Here is a 20562-nt window from a genome sequence, read left to right as displayed (position 1 = left end):
TTAGTTGTTTATTTTCTTTTCCAGCTTTATTTAGAAAAACAAATCCAGGTTCGGGTGCTCCTCTTCTCCCACCCCGCTGCAAATTAAATAACTTAGACAACGTGGGAGGGGACAGAACAGAAGAAAGGAGGGAGCGAGGGAGGGAGGGAGGGAGGGAGGGAGGGAGGGAGGGAGGGAGGGAGGGAGGGAGGGAGGGAGGGAGGAGGGAAGGGAGGGAGAGCCCACTATAGTCTCCTCAGTGCTGACCTCCTGTCTGACATTTTCTTGACTACTTAATTATCTTGCTCGCCTGTGCCTGCATGCTGCCATGGGATCTTTGGCTCCTCCTAGACCACTGGGGTCATAAGGTCAGTGGGAGAGGCTATAGCCATGCTGAGGTCTCAGGTAGCCTCAGCCCTCCAGCTGCTGGTGCTGCTTGCATACTGGGTAGACCACTGGCGACCTACTCTTCATAGTTCTCCAAGCAGCGCCCACCTTCCTGAGTGCCAACTCTGGGTTAGGGTGCCCCAGTAGGCACTCGGTCAGCAGCACATATCCGATGCCCACCTCAGCCATCCAGTTCCTTTTGAACACGTTGGCACGGATCTCACCCCTGGAGCCCACATTTGGGTGGAAGGTCTCAGAGAGTAGCCTTGGGTGGGGAGGCAGGAAAGTCTTTGCCCGGTAGGAGCTTCATACTGAACAGACCTCAGGCCCAGGGATTCTCTTCAGGTCACCCTGAATGGTGACCTGAATGTCGGTAAGGACCTCCTCTCTGGGGAAGACCTTATCACCACCAAGTGAGTGGGAAGTCAGTGTCACCTCCTCCTTGTACACCTGGTGGCCTGTGTGAGAAGGCAGATTCTCTAGCAGGAGTTCCTGTACTCCTCTGACCTCTGGCAGAGGTGGGGTTCCAACTGCTGTCTGCTGTGGCCCCAGGAAGGTCCCCCCGGCCCACCTCCACTCATACTTCCATCTTCTTCTATTCTGGCCACAAAACACTCGACTGCATGGGCTAGGTCTGTCAGACTTTATCCCATCCCGTCAAAGAGTCAATTAATTCAGGAAAACATCATAAAAATACACCCACGCTGTCAGTGAGCTGGGAAGACCTACCCCACTACACTTGTAGGAATGTCTTTCTCACAGCCCTGAAAGTATAATGAGCGGTAATCTCCCCCGCAGGTCAGTGAGCAAGACGTCACCTACCCTCCAGCCATCTGTAAAACTTGGCCTGAAGACCTCGTTGGCACAAAATGCCAGATGCTTCTGCTTGATCTAGGACGACCTAGAAAGGAACAGTGTATTCTCTAATTGTCTTAGATAGGACAGTGATGCCTCACCAAGCTGCTCTGGATTGAGAGATAACGTGGCAGTAGCCAGGAGCCCAGGCAGGCCCATGTGCAAAAGCAGGGACAGTTCTGACTTGCTGTCAGCCATGGTCCTCAAATCCCTAGCTCCTGGCCTTTGCTCTTGGGCCTCGTGTGCATGGCTGGGGACAGCAGCTTTCAGCATGATGCTGCTGATGGGGAAGCATCAGCCCTTGGCCAAACACATTTTCTTTCCACAGTTACCCGGTTCCTAAAATTCTCACCCTGTGGTGTTTTGGCTTTTATGGAGTTTGGTGGCAAGGGCACAGCTGTGTCACCGCAGAGGTGCAGAGAAGCCTGGAAGGAGAGGCACTGCCCACATGTTTCTGCAGTCTGGGTGGGCCGTAAGTTCAGTGACCCAGGCTAGCTCACTGAGACCCTCGCTGCCACTCAGTTGCCACAGACTGTTCCAGAGCTGGTCCTGCCAAGGCCACCAAGCATCTGAGGAGGCAGATGCTAGACTCAGGACAACCTTTCCAGGGGTGGTACTACTACACTAAGCAGGCTGGGCCCTCCCACATCAATCATTAATCAAGAAAATGTCCTGCAGGCTTCGCTTACAGGCCAATCTGATGAAAGTCTTTTCTCAGCTGAGGTTCCCTCTTCCCAGATGACCCTAGATTGGGTCAAGTTGACAGAACACCAAACAGAACTCTAAGGTTGGCCTTGAAATTTCTGTATTGCCAGGGTTCATCCGGCCTTGAATGACTGACTGTCCTGTTTCCACCTCCCAAAAGTCGAGATGACAGGCATTGGACATGTCCTTGGCTACAGATCCATTTAAATAAGCTCTCCAGGGGCTCATAACATTTGAGAGCCACTTAATTAAAAAGGGGAGACAGCTGTCATCATAAACTAAGAAAAATACTGTCTGCATAGAGTTCCAGGACAGCCAGGGCCACACAAAGAAACCCTGTTTCAGAAAACAAAACCAATCAAACAAATAAAATAAAATAAAAATAAGCTAAGAAAAATACTGATGTTTTTTAAAAGTAATTTGCCAATAGTCAGTAGCCTCTGGAGATTTATTATAAATATAACTTCTGGGGGCTCAGAGAGATGGCTCAGTGGTCAGAAGTATGTAGTGCTCTTCTGGAGACACGAATCCAGCACCTACACTCACAGAGTGCTCTTCTGGAGACATGAATCCAGCACCTACACTCATAGAATGCTCTTCCAGAGGACCCGATCCGGTGCCTACACTCACAGAGTGCTCTTCCAGAGGACCTGAATCCAGGCAGCTACACTCACATGCGCACACCTTACACCTCACCCCAGGATTAAAACCTAAATACTTTAAAAGAAATACAAGCCTTAAACTTGGAAGCCCACAGCTCGGGATGATGATGTATTATTTATAATGTATCATGACTAAGAAAGAGCACACACTTGATTTCATCTGGACAGTGGGCACAGTCTATCTGTGCACGCTTGCAGTTCATCTGAACACTGGGCACAGTCTATCTGTGCACGCTTGCAGTTCATCTGAACACTGGGCACAGTCTATCTGTGCACGCTTGCGGTTCATCTGGACAGTGGGCACAGTCTATCTCTGCATGCTCACGGTTTATCTGAACAGTGGGCACAGTCTAACTGTGCACGCTTGCAGTTCATCTGGACAGTGGGCACAGTCTATCTGTGCATGCTTGTGGTTCATCAAGTCTTGTTATCACCCAACTCAAGGCAATTTGTTTTCATTTGGTACTGAGGATGGAACTTAGAGTCTCAAACATGCTAAGCACATGTTGTACCACTAAACTGTGCCACAGTCCTTTCCACCCTCAGATTAAACTAAGCACACACTAACATTTGTCTATAAACCAGATGATGAGGTGACACGTCTGTATTCCCAGCACTCAGTAGGCTGAGGCAGGAGGATTATGACTTTGAGACTAGCCTAGGATACACACCCTATTCTCAAACAACAAAAACAGTTTTCTTTTATGAAAGCCATTTTGAGTTCAAGGTTGGAGGGAATTGGAACTTATAGGCTGGTATATTACATAGCGAGGAAGAATGTGGCTAGCTTTAGGTCTTTCTCAGAGGGGAAAGTCATCAGGACCTCTTGATTTTGGTCATAGCAGAACACTCACTGTTTTCTATGAAAAACATTTAATTGAAAGGGAAAAAATACAACAACAACAAAAACCCAACAACCAGGGCCAGGGATGTACCCCAGTGGTAAAGAGCTGGACTAGAATGTATAAGACTTGGATTTGAACCCTAGATTTCCCTCCTACCAAAAAAAAGCGTGGTGGTGGAGGGAAGCAAGCAAGGAAAGAACTTGGGCATAGAGAGAGGTACACTACATACCTACAATCTTAATTTTTGGGAGGCTGAGATAGGATTGGGAACTGAACTGTAGGGTAGCCTGAGCTATACAGTGAGAGTCTTTCTCGAAATCATAAACAAAGAAAGAGAGTTTCTAGGGGTAAAGATGTAAGAAGTCTAGGTTCTTCCAGGAAAGCTGAGGAGTTGTGAGCCTCTGGGGCCTCTTGTTCAGGTGAGAAGCGATGCAGGAGGGTCCCCCATTCCTTTGTAGCTTTTGTCTTCTGGGAAACTCCTGTTTGGGGATGGGAAAAGTTTCTTTGAAGTTGGAAAGCAGAATCTCAGCCTGGCTCCTTTTGTTTGAGGTACAGGGTGAGGATGTTGTTAGTGCTTAGAGTTTTGTGGGGGTATTCACCAGAGAAGACTACTCAGACATGAGTTTGAGCCCATAAAAAGCCAGTCAGGAACTACACTGGGTATTGGGGTGAGTTTTTAAGCACAAAAAAACCATGATCTGGATTGACATGAAACTTCAGTTAATAAGAACAGTTTGCCAGAAGTGGAACTATAGACGTCAAAAAGCAAGGTTAGTACACTTACAGACTTTCCCAGAACTATGGACTTTGGTGGATTAGGTCTTTTAGTTTCGTCAGATGGTACTATCTACATGCTAAGTTTCATGGCCTGAATGGTACCTCCATAATGGAGTCAGTTGTGCTAAGGTCTGGGGCCCTGTTACAAGAGTCATGAAACTTGTCCTGAGAAAGATGGCCTGTGTCTTCTTAGCGCACCCTGACCCTCTGGACCTCTTTATTTGTTCCTTTCTAGAGTGACCGTACTAAATAAATTTCCTTTCTCTGATTTTCTCTTACTTGTCTCTTCAAGAGCTGTTGAAGACAGGTGTCCAGGCCAGTTTGTTAGGTCTGCTACGGCCTGGGCTCTGACTGTAACAACCAGGTCATATCCGGTAATAACTAGGGGTAGATCCAGATGTTTGTGTGGATTGGGATCCAAATGGTCAGGTTTGGTGGTTAAAGCTTGGGACTTCTACTTTTACCTTTTGTTTTGTTTTCCTTTGCAGAGAATGTTTTTTGTTTGTTTGTTTCTGTTTCATTGTGAAGGATATTTGGTTGGAGGTTTCACCCCAGCCGCTGGCATCCATTCTAAAATGTTTGAGTGGAACTTTCCATCCCAGGTCCCCTCTCCTGGGAGTTGTCCCAGTCCAGACTCCATCTCCGAAAAAGCCTGCCAAAAGGTGACCCCTCCCACTTCCACAGGCTATTTAAGCTGCCCCCAGAGGCCGGGCATGTGGTCTTCCTGGTCCTCCTTTCCCCTCGGCTTATTTTCCAGGAGGGCCACCCAGGAGCGCTGGCAACCATTAATCCTGGGCTTTTCCTAATTTGGTTTAATTTGCTCTGATTTGGATCATTGTGTCAGTGGAGAGGTTTGTTGGGCCGCAAAAGCTTTACAAAGGACTGTACAGGACTCAATACAATGTATTTCTTTACTTTCTCCTTTTCAATGTTTTGAAAAGAGGTCTGTCTGCGTAGGCCAATCTAGTCTGAAACTGACTATGTAACCCAGAATAGCCTCAAATTTGTGATCCTCCTGTCTCAGTCTCCTAAACACGTGGCAAAGGAATACATTTCTAAGAGCAGCACTTCAACGTGTGTGGCGATGAGGGTACTGAGATTCAGGATGTGCCTCGTCAAGGGACATCCTCGTCAAGGGACTAAATTTCAACAATTTACTTTAAGGGTGTTAAAGAGCTTCATGCCATAAAGCAGAGCTGTGGTTCTCAACCTTCCTAATGCTGTGACCCTCATGTTGTACTGACTCCCAACCATAAAATTATTTTCATGGCTACTTCATAACTGTAATTTTACTACTGTTATGAATCATAACAGTAGTAAATATCTGATATACAGGCTATCTGATATTCGACCCATTGTGAACGGGTCATTCAGCTCCCAAGGGGTCGTGACCCACAGGTGGGGAACCACTGAAGTAGAATGTGCTCCAGTGAGGCAGGCAGAAGCTGGTTTTCTGGGTAGAAAGAGGCGGAAGGAAGCAGAAACCAAAGACGAAAGTAGGTTGCTCTTTGTTCTCCTGAGGTTCCTTGTGAGGCTCCTTAGGTAGAAGACCAATCTGGAGACATTACCAGGCTTCTGAAGGTCATCTTTTGATGTGGCTGTTAGCTGCCTCTTCTGGATTTCTTGGAAGATCAGATTAAAAGCTTCCTGGTTAGCTACATCTTGGTGACTGGAACACAAATACAAATTGACTCCAGTTAGCCTTTTAGCCTGGACTGAGGCCTAATGGTTGTAAACAAAAGCCTCTTGTGGTTTCTATTAACCATTCATGAGAGGTGGGCTCCTTTTTGTGAAAACTTCAGATACTGGCTCCAGTGTTGTGGGGAAATTCTCCAGTTTAAGGCATTTGCAAGGACTTACTGATGACAGTTCTTTATAATAAAAGCTGGTAGGAGACACCATGTTAAGTGTGTCTCAGAGGAAAGGGAGCAGAAGGACAGTCCCTTTGAGGGACATGCACACCATTGGGGACCTCATTTTGTATTATAACTTCCCGTGTGAGGCAAAGTAGGGTGTGTTACCTCCTTTTTACTGACCAGGGGCAGCACCAGCCACAGAACTGTAGACCTGCAGCGTCTCAGACAGGGCCTTAGCACTTTGGCTCTCTCTTGAGTCTGTGCAGTTGTCCATAGCACAGAGAGCTGTAGGAACCCCGAAATGTGAACCTATTCCACCTTGTCTGAAGGTCAGAGAGTTCGAGCTTATTTTGTTGACAACAGGTGTGGCTACAAACAAGAGATCCTGACCTAGCATGTGGTTACTTGGTGTTCTGGACATTAAGATGGCCCACAGAGGTGGATCTGCTCCACCCTAACCAAAGGTCAGAGAATTCAAGCATGCTTCTGCTCCTTCTTTTGAAATAGGAGGTTTGACTTAGGGAGTAGCTGCCTGCACGATACTTGGTCTAGGGTGTCTTCACTGCCCCAAACATCAAATACTTTTACTCAGGAATCAATGGCTTGATGTTTCAAGTATGGGAGCAGTAACTGTTCTGGCTGTCCTTTGTATCATGTTTTTAAAGCAGTCTTTTGCCCGCTGGGTGGTGGTGATGGTGCACACCTTTAATCCCAGCACTTGGGAGGCAGAGGCAGGTGGATCTCTATGAGTTCAAGGCCAGCCTGGTCTACAAAGCTAGTGCCAGGACAGGCTCCAAAGCTATACAGAGAAACCCTGTCTCAAAACCAGGGAGGGGAAGGTAGTCTTTTGCCTTCTTCCTCTGTTTTATATTGGGGTATAAAACTGAATGAAAAATAAACGCGGGTGAACTCAGAACTCGGATGTCAGCGTGCAGTATTTGCCGAGTTGCCCTCCCCGGTACTATCCTATGCCTTTCTTTTCTCTCTCTCTTCTTTCTTTCTTTCTTTCTTTCTTTCTTTCTTTCTTTCTTTCTTTCTTTCTTTCTTCCTTTCTTTCTTTTTGGTTTCTCGAGACAGGGTTTTTCTGTAGCTTTGGAGCCTGTCCTGGAACTAGCTTTTGTAGACCAGGCTGGCCTCTAACTCACAGAGATCTGCCTGCCTCTGCCTCCCAAGTGCTGGGATTAAAGGCGCGTGTCACCACTGCCCAGCTGTGTTTATTTCTTATCTGTTGCTCCTACCTAACATTTCTAACCCTCATGCCCCTACCCTGGAACATACAAACCCACCTTGGCAAGGATCACAGCAGAATCACCCAACAAGGTGATTCCTGACAGAGAAGCACCTTAGATAATGAGCCCAGCAGGTGATACCTTCTCCATCAATGGCTAGGAGGCATGTGAGTGAGTGTCTTAATTACATATCTCTCTCCACTTAGATTTCATTAGTGAGTTTTCCCTTTGGTCACCTTTTAAGCAAGCCCTGTAGCATGAGACACTTTGACACTGGGGTTAGCATAGCACACACAAATTGTGCTTCTAAAATGCATGCTGGCAGGTGGGGAAGAGAAAACAAAATAATAAAATGCATGAAGGATTTGGGCACAGATATCCAGATGAGGACTGCCTGCTTGATTTTCTTTAGCAATTTTCATATATATATATATATATATATATATATATATATACAAAATAATTCACTAATTTAATATACCCTGGCTTAGCAACGTTGGGAGACATGGGCTCATGAAAGCTAGACAAGCACATCAGCATTGAGCCACATCCCCAGGCCTCCTCTGTGCATATGTATACACATATGTACACACATATGCTACAGTGTGCATACAGAAGTCAGAGGACAACTTGGGGAGCGGGTTTCTCCCTTCGCATGGTGATCTGAATGGCCCCCATAGGTTCATATATTTGAATGCTTAGTCATCAGGGGGTGGCGCGATTTGAAAAGGAGGTGTAGCATTGTTGGAGGAAAGGTGTCACTGAGGTGGGCTTTGGGGTTTTAAAAAGCCAATTCCAAGCCCAGAGTCTCTATCTTCCTGCTGCCTGTGGATCAGGATGTAGAACTCTCAGCTACCTCTGCAGCACCATGTCTGTCTAACTGCCACCATGCTCCCTGCCATGATGGTAATGGACCAAAGCTCCAAACTGTAAGCCAGCCCCAGTTAAAGGCTTTCTTTTATGAGAGTTGCCATGGTCATGGTGTCTCTTCACAGCAATGGAACATCACTTACTAAGACACTCCATCAGATGGGTCCTGGAGATTGACCTCAGGTCATCAGGCCTGGAACCAAGTCTCTTTGGCCTTTGAACCATCTCTCCAGCATTTCATTTTATGAGAGGTCCTCATTAAGTTGTCCAGGTACAGGTGCAATCGATACTACCCAGTACTTGGGAGGCAGAAATAAGAGAATCAGAAATTCAGGGTCGTTTTTGGCTACATAGAAAATTGAAACCCAAGGCTGGCAAGATGGCTCAGTGGTTAAGAACACTGGCTGCTCTACCAAGGGTCTTGAGTTTAATTCCCAGCAACTACATGGTGGCTTATAGCCATCTGTAATGAGATCTGGTGCCTTCTGGCCTGCAGGTATACACACAGGCAGAACACTATACCTAATACATAAATCTTTTAAAAAAGAAAAAAAAATGAAACCCAAGAGGCTCAACTTAAACACATAAAATATATAAACTTCAAGGAGTGCTATATTCTCCAAAGAACCAAATTGCGATAGTTTAGATCTTATTGCTCGCTTGATTGCTTATTTTCTTTCTGGGACAGAGCCTTGTTGTATAGCCCAGGCTGACCTTCCCAAGATCTCCCTGTCTCCTTCTCATGGGTGTTGGGATTCCAGGCACGGTTCACTAGTACGTCTGATTTATAGGTTAGCTCTCAAATGTCACCTAAGGGTCTGTAAAGACTTGCTGACTGAAAGAAGATGGTGGAACCTACAGGAGTTGGAACCCAGAAGGAAGTTCAGTCATTGGGGTTTTGCGTTTGAGGGGAAGCTAGCCCTGCCCGCTCCCTCCCATAAAGTGAACAGGCCTCTTCAGCCAGGTAATGGCCAGGACCCACTGTGCCACCACTGGCCTAGAAGCCCCAAGTAACTATGAACTTTCTTCTTATGGCTGACTATCATTAGCTAGGTGTTTTTCCTCAGTGACAGAAAGCTGATTTGATTACTATTCTCAGCTTTTATATTTAGTTTTTTGTGGGGTTTTTTGTTTGTTTTTGAATCAGGGTCTTATGTAGCTCAGGCTGGCCTCAAGTCGACTCCCTATGTACCTGGGAATTTCCCTGAACTTCTTGGTCCCACCTCTGAAGCACTGGAATCACAGGCACAAACCACCATGCCTAGCTCAAAAAGGGATTACAAGTACACTTTTACTGAAGAAAACAAGTGAGATCTGAATCTGGCGGCCCGGGCCTAGAATCCCAGCTACTTAGGAGACTGAGGTAGAAGGACTGCAAGTTCAAGCCCCAGGTCGTCAAATTCCCATTCCACTCATACCTGCTGGGTTTTATTTATTTTATTTTATTTTTTTGGTTTTTTCGAGACAGGGTTTCTCTGTGGCTTTGGAGCCTGTCCTGGAACTAGCTCTGCAGACCAGGCTGGTCTCGAACTCACAGAGATCCGCCTGCCTCTGCCTCCCGAGTGCTGGGATTAAAGGCGTGTGCCACCACTGCCCGGCTACCTGCTGGGTTTTATGCAGTGGCTTCAAGGAGCTCCTGGGTGCCACCACTAGAAAACAAAAAGGACACAACTCAAGAGAACTTCTGAGCACATAATGTTGTGAGTTGTTACTCAGGCCTTCTTAGGGCTCCCAGAAATGCCGCCTTTAGCTACGAATGAGGAGTGTACAGCCCTCGCTGCACTATGAGGTAAACTATAGGAGGGGAGGGAAGAGGAGGGGAGAACAAGGGGGTGAAGTAAAAGGGCAGAGGGAAAGAGGGGGAGGAGGGGGGACAGGAGAGGCAGGGAGGGAGTAAGCCATTTGTTGCCAGTCTTTCTGGAGTAGATGAGTCTGTGCACAGCCAGCATGGAGAGCTGTCTTTTCTCGTCTCAGAAGGTCCTTGTTAAAGGTAATGAGAGCAGAATCAGCTAGAGACTCAAAGATTACTGACAAAAGTAGCTGAAGCCAGTAGTTCTTGGCAAGGTCTCTTGGGTTCCCTGTGTACCAGCTTAGTCTAGGCAGGGAGGCCTATCTTGAGTACATCACTCAAAGGCATTTGTGACTGGTGCCAAGAGTCTTTGATCCCAGTACTCAGCAGGGTGAGGCAGTAGAATCCAAAGTTCCAGAGACGCCTAGGCTACGCAGTAACTTCCAAAACAGGCTGAGCTACTCTGAAAGATCCTGCTTCTTAGAGACAGTCTAGATGCCCATCAGCAGAAGAATGAATAAAGAGAATGCAGCATATACACGAAATGGAAATTATATATAGCCATAAAGAAAAATGAGCTGGGTGTGGTGGCGCATGCCCGTTACTCTCAGCACTCAGGTTACAGAGGCAGGAAGATCTCTATGAGTGTCAGGCCAGCCTAGTCTAGTCTGCTTAGCTACCGGACAGCTAGAGCTGTATAAAGAGACTGCCAAAAGAAAAAGAAAAAAGGATAGAATCCTGATACTATAGAAAATGGACAAACTGGAAATCATATTAAATAGAATAATCAAATGCCACCTCCCCCCCATTTTTCTGAATAGGGTCTCACTACGTATCCCTGGATGGGATTAAAGAGGTATGCCACCATGCTCAGCCTAAGAAATTTTCTCTTACATTCAGAGCCAAGATTTAACTTATATATATGATCCAGAGGGAGAGGCAGGTGGATCTCTGTAAGCTACAGGCCAGCTTGTTCTACATAGTGAATTCCAGGGTGGTCAGTCCTACACAGTGCAAAAGCTGTATTCTGCACTTGTGTGTGTAAACACCCACCATCCCCATGCACATTTTAAGGGCTGGAGATGTGGATCAGCAGTAGAGAGCCTCATACGCAAGACTGTAGCAGCACCAAGAGAAGAAGACATTTTGTTTATAAGTCAAGTAGTTATCAGTGAAAAGAAGAACCAGAGGTGTGATTCTTATCCAAAAGCACAGCTCTTGGGAAGCTGAAGCCAAAGGTCTGCTGTGTTTTGAGGTCATCCTGGGCTGTACAGTGAGTTCCAAGCTGCACCAGAGAGAGGCCCTGTTTCTACAAAACAAATTACATTTCAACTGAGACATTCCTATACTATATATACTTTTAGTTGACAGATAAAATTATATGTGTATCACAATGTTTTGAAGTGTATATACACAGTGGGATGACTTAATCTAGCTAAGTTATGTACATACTCCCTCACACAGGTCCTATTTGTGGTGAGGACATTTTATACTACCTCAGCATCTCCCAGGGATACAACACATCATTAACTGTAGCCAGCATGCTGCATGGTAAATCCCTTGCCTGATTCTTCCTATCTAACTGAAATGCTTACACTGTCAACTCTGAATGCTAACACCACTCCCAGTCTCTGCTAACCACCATACTGTCTTTTCTGGGAAAACTATGTAGGTTGCACATATGAGATCATGTGATATTTGTCTTTGAATGCTTGACTTAATTTGTCTTAATGTAATATCTTCCAGCTATATCAATGTGGTTGCAAATGACAGAATTGTTTTTAATGGTACCATTGCATTGTATATACGTACTTTTTAAAAACCCATTCATCCACTTAGGTTGTTCCCATTGCTTGGTTATTGTGAAGAGGGCTAGGATAACATTGGAGTACATATGTCTTTTTGAGATAGATATGGATTTCATTTCCTTTGTTTAAATAACTGTAGTACAATTGCTGGATGATATGATATTGTTCTGAAATTTTTGTGAAACCTCAGCATAGTTTTCTGTACTTGTTGAACTAATTTATATTCCCACTAATGCTGTGTTGTGCAAGGATTCCATTTCCCCGACAACCTTGTCAATAGCTTCCGTATGACTTCCTGTAGAGACTATTGTTGTGTGATATTTTGATCATATTCTGATGCTCTTGAGACTGACAATAAAGTTTGCTTTGAATCAGAGGGCAGACCTAGCTATTAGCTGACCAAAATTAATCATACAGGTTTTGGAGTACTAAGAACAGATAGAGAGACACAGAAAGTAGTAGGGTAGAACTTAGAGAGGGTCTTGGCCTTTTTGGATAAAGGAACAATAGCTGTGGAGAGACATGGGATAGTGGGAAAAACTGCTAAATTAAATATGCCTCTATACTTTAAAGATGTGTTGACCTCATAATGAAAACCAAGACATGTAATACATTGGGGAAGAGGTTTTGCCTTTATTTCCAAAGGAGAAGAAAAACTATGGATACCATCAAAATTGATAAATATTAAATTCGAACAGGAGACACCTCTTGATTAGAAGAGGTGATAGTTCATCAAACAGTGTGGCCATTCAATCTAAACTAACTTATAAGACAGACAAATGCCTTTCATTTGATCAGATGAAAAAGTTAACTCCCAAAGTCAGGGTTGGGGCAGGGTTTTGTTTTTGTCTTTCCAGGCGAATAAAAGCATACAACTAAAAAAAATCTGAAGATCACTAGACAAATGAGACATCTGAAGAAAAAGGTCAAATCATCCAGAGAAAATGTTCCAAGAAAAAGAATAAATTGACCTAATGATACAGCACATTTCCAACAGGATAAAATTGCCTAAAATCTTCCCAAATGTTTGTTTCTGCTGTTCTCTACAGTCATATAAGGCAAATGATCTTTTTGTGGTCCTAGTTCAATTAAAAATTAAAACTGTCTTTGAAGTTGGAGTGTGACTCTCTCCTTTTCTAAACCCAAGCATGCTTGTTAAAGGAAAATCCAAAATCCCTGTCTCATGTCAGAAGATCCACCTGATACGGGACAAAAGAAAAACCAAAATTAAGGACTTATTCTTTTGCCACTAATCTCATAAGTTTTTGGTTTCATTTTGACTCTTTAAAATTTTTTCTTAAGCTATAAATATTATCTCAAGATCTATAAGATTAATGTATATATTTAAATTTCTGTTTAAATGGTCATATAGAATACTAATTCTAGAAAAAGGCTTCATTTAGCTTTCTGTACATGATTTTGGGCCTGAGTCTGAATCAGGTAACTAGGAATTAAGTTTGTATACTCCAGATGTACTTAACAAATTGTGGTCCTTTAACCTTTCTGAGATATGCTGCATATGACATTTACAATGTTTAAGTATTTTTGCAGTGAACTGTGACCATTCCTAACCGTGACCTTTGACATCTTTAAAGGATGATGGGGCCCCACAACAATGATTCCACCTAAATTGTGCTAAGGCCACTAAGCTGACAAACACCACCCAAAGATCAGTTTTGGATTATAAACTGCTCAGGCACCACCCCAGGCAGGACTTCAGGTAAGCCCTACACTTTCCCATTACACAGAGACTGGCAATAAATGATACAGTTAGCCCTCCCAGGAGTTGGCCCTAACTCAATTTTCTCAGAGTTCCCTAGAGATGCCATTGCCTACCCCCACACAACAGGAAGCACTCTAGAGAACATGACGCCCACATTCCCAAGAGGTTCAATGGGTGGTTTTGGTCATTTGGTGGGTTATGGATATTTTTCATCATGGAGGGGGGTTGGTTACAAGTTATTATTGGTAATGGTCAGGAAAAAAAGTTGAACAAAGGAGGTTAGATTCAGGGATCTCATTCTGAAAAGAAAAAGGAGAGACACAGAAATAATAGGGCAAAAAGGTAGATTATTAAATTTACCTTTAAACTTAAAAAGCAACTAGTTGGGGTGAGGGACAGACATGCCATCAGACAGACCTTACAAGGGAAGGAACTTTGTTGGGGAAGGGAAGGGGAGAGACAGTGATCTGCCTCCTCAGAGAAAAGGCAGAGAGAGCAGGAGTGGGTGGGATGTGTCTCTTAAAGGGACCTTTGCACCTGTGTACAGACTACATAGTGGCACAGCAACCATCGGACCCTGGGCTGGCCAGCCTGAGCAGTGTATTCTGCCAGTCACAGGGGCCAGCATACTGCCTGAATCCTAACATTCACCACCCCACCCCCTGCCTTCCACCTACACACTGATTATATGTTTCTTTCTTGCTTGCTTGCTTGCTTGCTTTGGAGCCTGTTCTAGAACTAGCTCTTATAGCCCAGGCTGGTCTCGAACTCACAGAGATCCTCCTGCCTCTGCCTCCCGAGTGCTGGGATTAAAGGCATGTGCCACCACCACCCAGTTTATATGTTTCTTTTAAATACTCCATGCTTGTTCTTTCTCATCCTGACTTTTTCTTCATCATAGTTTTGTTCTTTAGGAACATTCTTCTCTCCCTTCTGGTCTTTGCAATATTCTAGATCTCAGCTTTAGAGATTTCCCTCCAGGAACCTCCTCTGACTTGTCAAATAGGAATTGACTGTTCCTCCCAGGAGACCTACCTTACTTTTTTCTACTTATCCCTTTAAATTCTTTTGCTCTTCCTTCATTTCCCACAAAACAGTAGCTGTCTTAAGGGCAAGGTTTATGTTTTGCATACTTCTACCCAGATCCCAGTTCAGTGACTCAGGTTGACGTGCTGCTGTGGTCAGGAATGGGAGTAGTCCCTCCCCAGATAGCCTTCTTTTCCCACCTACACTTGACTCAGCAAATACACTCAAACATGACTCTATCACCTTTATCAGTAGAGCAAAAAGTTGCAGCCCTTTGCCATTATCACCTCTGTCTGAGAAACAATTTAAGTGTCTACTTTATCTCTCAGGTGTTTTGATGTCATTTTTCCATCATGAGGCTTGCTTTTCCTATGGTGCTTCCTGGAGCAAAGTTCTAAAGTCTAGATAACGTTGTTTACCTGTAGCCTGCTTCTGACTATCCTCGTCTACTACTTTCTGAGTACCAGAAATGAAAACTGATTGAAGTAGTCATCAAAGCAGAATCTTAAGTTGGTATAGTGCATATCCCAGCACTCAAAAGGCTGGGAGAAAGACTTGAATCTGTCCTGGGGCAGTCTGTCTCCAAACAGAAAAGGGAAAACAACAGTTTTTGTTGATCTTAGATCAACAAAACAGCTTGTTAGTCAAGTGTGGTAGTGTATGCCTGCAATCCCAGCATTCAGAAGGCTGAAGCAGGAGGATTGTGGATTCTAGGCCATCATGGAAGTGATAGATGGTTGTGAGACACCATGTGGGTGCTGGGAATCAAAGGAGGGTCCTCTGCAAGAGCAGCCAGTGCTCTTCACTGAGCTGTCTCTCTAGCCCTGATTCCCAGTTCTTTTGCCATTGTTTATAAAAAGGTTATATAAGTTAAGTTGAAGTTTTATACTCGTATGTTTTTAAGATCTTATTTTTAATTATTATGTGTGTGTGAATATGTGTGTGTGTGTGTGTGTGTGTGTGTGTGTATGGGTTTATGCACTTGAGTGCAGTGCCCGAGGTGCCCTGGAACTGGAGTTACAGGAGTTGTGAGCCACCTGATGTGGGTACTGGGAAGTGGACTTAGGTTCTCTGAAAGAACAGTACATGCTCTTGACTGCTAAGTCGTCTCTCAAGCTGCTGTATTTGTATTTTATGATCAATTATCTCTGCCATCAGCTAAGCCGCCTACTTCAGTCGCATGTCTTTCATCATGGAAAATAAATCATTTAGTTGAAAGACCAAAGTAGCTCTTTCAAAACAGGGTGAGGTCCTTTGAAACTATCTTATCTATGTGTCCTGTTGAACTTTGACCCACCTAATTACTCTCATTTGTGAAATTAGTCTTAAGAAAGGGAAAAGGATGCATTACAAAAGTTCAAGGGTTACGTAATAATGAATCTGAAAGCCCATTATTGCTGTTTCAATCATTTGATAGTGTAAAACATAATTAGATAATAAGTTGACACTTAACTGCGATGAAAGAGACTGTGAGGTCCCAGATAGACACACAGATCTCTGAGTGAGTTTGAGTTTTACTTCCCAGTGAGTTCTCAGCACCTAGTGTCACTCACTCGGCAGCACCCTAAATAGCTACAAACAGCAGAAGGTTGGACTGCAAACGTGAAAAGCACTACTAACACAATGCTAGTCAAGTGAAATACTCTGAAAACATTCCACAGTGGCCATAGTAAGCAGCGAACCTATTGCAGATTTGGATGGCTAATAACTGATTATCCACAGAATCTACAATCACTTAGAAAACAAGTCTCTGGGCAAGCCTGGGAGGAACTTTCTATGCTGGTTGATTGGGGTGGGAAGAGCTACCCTAACTGTGGACCATTCCATGGGCAGGACTCATAGACGGAACACAGAGGAGAAACTGAGCTAGCATCCGTCACTCTTGGCTCCCTGGCTGCAGATGCATCCTGCACCTGCTGCCATGTTTTCCCAGCTGGGCTAGACTGTGTTCCTGGGAACTGTCAATCAAAATAAACCTTTCCCCCCTTAATTTGGTTCTTGTCAAATATTTTGTCACTTAAAAAAAAGAGGAATTGCCGGGCGGTGGTGGCGCACGCCTTTAATCCCAGCACTTGGGAGGCAGAGGCAGGCGGATCTCTGTGAGTTCGAGACCAGCCTGGTCTACAAGAGCTAGTTCCAGGACAGGCTCCAAAACCACAGAGAAACCTTGTCTCGAAAAACCAAAAAAAAAAAAAAAGAGGAATTAATATGACGACGCTAGGGGTAGATATATCTAATCCACGGCCCAGAACTATCCTCGGCTGTCTATGCCGAAGAAAGAAGTAAGAAAGTGCCTTGGACATGGAGCTGAGCTGAGATTTAAAGCCCGAACTCCGGCTCTCTTTGACTGTAGCTACTGAGCCTCTCTGAGCCTTGAGTTTACTGCCTGAAAGAAAAGAACAACTAACTTCTTGAGCTACAGCTTTCACACGTACAGCTTTTGCTGTGCTGCCCCAAGACAAGAAGAATTTGCATGCTCTGTGGCTAAGCCATATCTTCAGCCCCTCAAATTTTATCTTTCAATAGTCAGTCCCCTTCTTGTCTTTGTGCGTGGCTCAGAAATTCTAGCCCGAATAGAATCCATGCCACAATATTAAAATATTTTCTTTCTTCCTGTTTCTTTCTTTTTTTTTTTTTTCGAGACAGGGTTTCTCTGTGGTTTTAGAGCCTGTCCTGGAACTAGCTCTTCTAGACCAGGCTGGTCTCGAACTCCCAGAGATCCGCCTGCCTCTGCCTCCCGAGTGCTGGGATTAAAGGCGTGCGCCACCACGCCTGGCTTCTTTCTTCCTGTTTGAGAGAATCTTGTTGGCCTTAAAGTTTGATCACTCAACCTCCTCCCCAAGATTGGAGGTCAGAGTGGACTTCCAAGGCCGGTTTTCTTCCTTCTTATCCTCTTTAGAAGATAGTTTTCATGCTAACAGAATTCCAGTTCCTTTGCTGCACGCCAAACGAACTTACAGACGACCTGCCTGTTGCAAAGGCCAGGCAAACGCCCTCAGTTAAGATGGCCGCAGCAGCCTTGCTTTGCCCTTTTCTGACCTCAGCAAAGACTACTTCCTTTTAAACCTCGCTTTTCCCATAACGAAGATGGAGCGGGCGTTTCCGGTTCCGGGCTCTCGTCGTGGGGTGAGTGACACGGGGCCTGGAGGAGGAATCTCTGCCGCTTTTCTTCTCCTTTCTGGAGCGCCTAGGGAAAGGAGCAGGGAAGGGAGGAGCGGCTCTCGCGACACTTTATTCCATGGGGTTTCCCCCGCACCTGCCCCGCCCCTCCGTCCCAAGCCCTGCCCACTGCACCCTTCTTACCTGCGCTGGAATTTAGCAGTCGGGATCAGGACTAGTTCCAATTATTGTTTTGTTGGTTTTGCTTTTTGAGACAGTGTCTCTCTCTACATAGCCAAACTCACAAGATCAGGATGACCTGGAATTTCCAGATCTTTCTGCCTCTGCTGGGATTAAAGGCCGGGTCTATTCTAATTTTAAACAACCATATTAGTAATTTAATTTTCATAAAATATAAACTGTAAACTACAATCCGTTTTGTGCCTTACCGGCACTGTGCGATTATCATCACAACCTTGGACTGTTCATCACCCCAAAGAAAACTCCTAAGGAACATAGCCCTGAACCCGGGAGCCACCTGCCCCAGCCCCAGTCCTGTGACCAGAACGCTGTCTGCCTCTCTGGTTGTCTAATTTGCATACTATATAGACGGAATCAAACAGTATGTGATTAGCTTCTTTGGCCAGGGATTTGTAAGGCTTGTTGTTGGGGCTTGAGAGAATTGCTTTCCTTTAATGCCCAAAAATGCATAACTGTATTGAATCCTATTGTATATTTTTATTTTTCTAATGATCAGGACCTTCCTAACTATTATTTTCCAAAGTACTCCATCAGTGTGGTTTTACTTCCGGGCTAGCTATTCTCTTTCACTGCCTTTGTGCCAGCACTATCGTCTTTCTTACTTTAGAGGTTTCTCTTGTTTGGCCTTTTGAGACAGTGTCTTGCTACACAGTCCAGGATGACCCCAAATTCAAGGTCCTCCTGCTTGTGTGCCCCCAGATGCTGGAATCACATCTGGATTGCACTGATTTCTCTCCTTTTTTTGTTTTGTTTTTTTCTGTTTTTTTTTCTTCCTTTAGGTTAGTTTAGGAACTAGTAGCATCATTTTTATTTTATTTCATCTTATTTTGTTTTATTTCATTTCAGGACAGGGTTTCACTATGTATGTAGCCTTGGCTGGACAGGAACTCGCTGTGTAGATCACCTGGTTTCAAACACAGAGATGGGCCTGTCTCTGCTGAGACTAAAGGTGTGTGCCACCACCCCTGGTGAATAGTACTGGCTTCTGATGCATGAACCCGGAATGTCTTCCTTTTCTTTAGTGTATGTCTTGAGCTTACTTAATACAGCCCTGTTTTATTTCTGTGCTTTTATAAATGTAAATCGGTTCTAATTCACCTTTGAGGTTTTTGATCACTAATGTGTGTTAATATACATTGATTGTGTGCATGTTGGTCCTGAATCTAGCAACCTCATGAAAGTTGTTTGTCTTTTTAATTTATTTTGTGGATTCTTTAAGGTTTTCTGAGTAAGATCGTGTCTTCTGGTTTTGTTTGATTTTTGCTCTGAGGACTGAACCCAGAGCATGGAACTTGCTAGACAATGTCTTACCACCAAGCCACCTCCCCTACCCCTGAGTCCTGTTAATGGGGATAATTTTATGGCTCTTTTTCCAATCCGGACACCTTTCATTTCATTTTCTTGTCAATTGTGCTCTCTAAAACTTCCAGCACAACATTGACTAGAAATGACAAGCGTAGACATTTGTGCTTTGCTCCTAATTTCAAGATGAAAACATTTAGCTAGCCTTACTGACCATCCTTACTATGGACTTTCAGAACCACCCTTTATAAGGTTTGAAGAAGACGCTTTCTATTCCTAACTTTTTGAGTAATGGTATTTATCAAAAGTTTGCATGTGTAGTTGTGGGCTTGTCATTTATTCTATTAATAATGTGTGAGGGTATACAGCTGGATTGGCAGAGGTTAAAATAACTCTGAAGGCTGAGGATGTAGTTCCATTAGTAGAATTAGCAGAGTGCTCGCTTATCATCAACAAAGCCTTGGATTTGCTCTCCAGTGCACACAAACCAGGCATACACCTTTAACCCCAACATGTCAGAGGTAGAAATAGGAGAGTCAAAAGTTCAGCCTCATCTTCAGCTACACAGCAAGTTCAAAGTCACCTCCAGATACATGAAACTGTCTAACCCAAGCAACCAAAAGAATAAATAAAATGATTTTTAAAAAATCATTGAATTAGCCGGGCGGTGGTGGTGCACGCCTTTAATCCCAGCACTCGGGAGGCAGAGGCAGGCGGATCTCTGGGAGTTTGAGGCCAGCCTGGTCTACAAGAGCTAGTTCCAGGACAGGAACCAAGAAACCCTGTCTTGAAAAATCCAAAAAAAAAAAAAAAAAAAAAAAAAAAAAATCATTGAATTTTGGGTGTTCCATCTAGTCCTAAAATATAGTCATTCCCTTCCATTTTGTGCGCGCATGTGTGCATGTATTGGAGGACCTCCCACTATAACTGAGCTGCACCTCCAGTCTCTAGAGCCGTATCCTTTGTGTACACTGCTGATGTTCTATAGGGACTCCTGTATGTGTGTTTGTGATAAAGGGCTGTAGTTTCCCTTTCTTTCGTTTGTTCGTCCATCAGTCCTTCCTTTCTTTCTCTTTTCGTTTCTTTTTGTTTTTTTGTTTGTCAAGACAGGGTTTCTCTCTCTTTTTTTTTTTTTTTTTTTTTTTTTTTTGGTTTTTCGAGACAGGGTTTCTCTGTGGTTTTTTGGAGCCTGTCCTGGAACTAGCTCTGTAGACCAGGCTGGTCTCGAACTCACAGAGATCCGCCTGCCTCTGCCTCCCGAGTGCTGGGATTAAAGGTGTGCGCCACCACCGCCCGGCTAAGACAGGGTTTCTCTATATAACAGTCCTGGCTGTCCTGGAACTAGCTCTTGTAGACCAGGCTGGCCTCAAACTCAGAGATCCACCTGCC

General features: G+C 44.4%; 1 protein-coding gene and 1 pseudogene across 2 annotated transcripts in view; one reads left to right on the top strand and one right to left on the bottom strand.

Annotated features, from left to right (window-relative positions):
• Positions 1 to 326: 326 nt before the first annotated feature.
• LOC130880967 (ubiquitin-conjugating enzyme E2 S-like) lies at positions 327 to 1419 on the bottom strand (annotated as a pseudogene).
• Positions 1420 to 17619: 16200 nt separating this feature from the next.
• Shld1 (shieldin complex subunit 1) overlaps positions 17620 to 20562 on the top strand; it is a 66112-nt gene continuing 63169 nt past the window's right edge. Inside the window, exon 1 of one of the 2 annotated variants that reach the window (XM_057781701.1) lies at positions 17620 to 17637. The gene's annotated coding sequence lies outside the window, so the exon portion shown is untranslated. Of the gene's footprint in view, positions 17638 to 18731; positions 18821 to 20562 lie in introns of those variants that run through there. The other variant, XM_057781702.1, reaches the window with a different exon arrangement.

The sequence above is a fragment of the Chionomys nivalis genome, chromosome 9, assembly GCF_950005125.1.
Source record: "Chionomys nivalis chromosome 9, mChiNiv1.1, whole genome shotgun sequence".
NCBI lineage: Eukaryota > Metazoa > Chordata > Mammalia > Rodentia > Cricetidae > Chionomys > Chionomys nivalis.
The sequence above is the reverse complement of the archived record's forward strand: the minus strand, read 5'-3'. Positions and strand labels throughout refer to the sequence as shown.